Consider the following 1,914-nt stretch of genomic DNA (forward strand, 5'->3'; position numbering starts at 1 on the left):
TGCACATATAAATATACATTGTCATATGACATATTTTTTAACCGAGTATGTCTTTATAGTTTGCCTTTCAATTGCATCCATATCATCATTTTATTTATCTAACACCATGTAAATTTTTGTTTTATGTAAAATTTAGCAGCGCATCAGAATTCTTCATATAAAACATTTTTTGATACCCCATTACCCATTGTTTAATATTATAGTGGTTACACACAATAAATAATTATTTCTGAATTATCATTGCAGAGGTATCAGAAACCCCTATTATTCTGATAGTATCTTCAGCAAAGATGAAGATGTTCAAGCTCATGTTGGCACTATTCAGAGCTTGAAAACTAAGGTGAGTTTTATTATATATTGAAAAACCTTCAATTTTACCTAATAACTGTTTGGCGACTACAACATCTGGTGGCCATTTTTGTATTTTTTCGTTATAGTTTATATATATTGAATAAGGAAATATAACCCATAGAAATTCTTATGTGCAACAACAATGCCTTTCGCGCAAAATAATCTCTACCTTCTACCCGTCCTACATAATTATAATCATGCTCACCAACTGGTTATTTAGTTACTATAAATATTTTTGTTTAACAGAGTAAGCACACGTGTGGAGAGTCTGCATGGAAAGCTGCTCAAAATAAGCTTCTTTCATTCCAAAGTTTGGATGAAACAGGAATCAGCATGGCCTCCTGTCGACATGGTATTATCCTCCACACCTTGAATATGTATCAAGGAGAGCTGTACAGTTATGCCCACTATTTGCAAATTATGTATTTCAAATACGTAAAGTTTATTTGTCAAGACATAATTTGCAAATATTGGCCATGGGCCTTAACTGTGGCTCAGAAACAATCACATTTTCACATTGGTCAAGCAAAGCCATTTTTAGGAGTCCAACATGCAAAAGGACATGCTTGGTATTGTCAGGTAAATAAAAATATAACATTACATTTATGTATACTAATGTATACATTTATGTATACTAATGTATACATTTATGTATACTAATTAAATTTAATGTAATGTATACATTACATTAAATATAATAAGTACAGTTTGTGTAAAAAAATTTAAGATTTCTGATTGTTTAAGATTAATGATATACGTATCATTTAATATAGTAGGAGGCTTTTAAATTTTGTACAGTAATTTGAATTTTTTTTTACTGTATACTTTTATGTTAAAGGTATTGTATGGAGGGCGGTGGCAAGAAGGAAGCGGCATGACTTTAGGGGAAGAGGCAGAGCAAGTGTTTGCATACCTCTCACGATACAACTCTACAACTAAAAACATGCTGAAAGCTGGTATTTGTTTATATGGTTCATCTGATAAAGTTTTTTATTATTTTACCTGCCCTGTAATCAGTATAATGCGATTTGTATTCAGTATTCAATAAGTATCAACTCCCTCAAATAATCAATAAAAGAATGAAAACATATTTGTCAAACTTGAGTTGGTCGTGGTGAGTAAAGGTATGTTATGAAACTGTTATTAATCTATGCTCTTCAAGATGTTCATTGCTATAAATATTTTTCTCAGAAAGAACAGAAGAACTCACAGAGGGTGCAGTTTTTTGGAACCATCGAAAAATTGATGGACTGGCTCGTGCATTAGTTACTCGACTCAGAAAGGTACTAAAAATAATATATATTTATTTTATTTATTTGTATTTATTTTGAAACTTATTATAATGCATTTATATGTGAAAGGTATTATAATGCATTTATAGGTTAGTTATGTGTTCAGATCATGTACTACATATATTTTCCATTATAAATTAGCGACCATTTCCTTGAATTAACTGCTTGAACTTTTTCAATATAACAATAAGGTTAATTTGTATAAAGTATATAGTATTTAATTGAATTAACCTAAATGTATGATTCCGAGTAATATCAAATGTGCACACAG

The 1,914-nt window shown here is 30.1% G+C and overlaps 1 long non-coding RNA gene across 1 annotated transcript; it reads left to right on the forward strand.

Annotated features, from left to right (window-relative positions):
• Positions 1-604: 604 nt before the first annotated feature.
• Positions 605-1,635, forward strand: LOC123752536 (uncharacterized). Its single transcript, XR_011224476.1, has 3 exons — positions 605-930; positions 1,190-1,307; positions 1,543-1,635. It is a non-coding gene; the product is annotated as an uncharacterized lncRNA (long non-coding RNA).
• Positions 1,636-1,914: the final 279 nt, after the last annotated feature.

This window comes from Procambarus clarkii, chromosome 72 (genome assembly GCF_040958095.1).
Source record: "Procambarus clarkii isolate CNS0578487 chromosome 72, FALCON_Pclarkii_2.0, whole genome shotgun sequence".
Classification (NCBI taxonomy): Eukaryota; Metazoa; Arthropoda; class Malacostraca; order Decapoda; family Cambaridae; genus Procambarus; species Procambarus clarkii.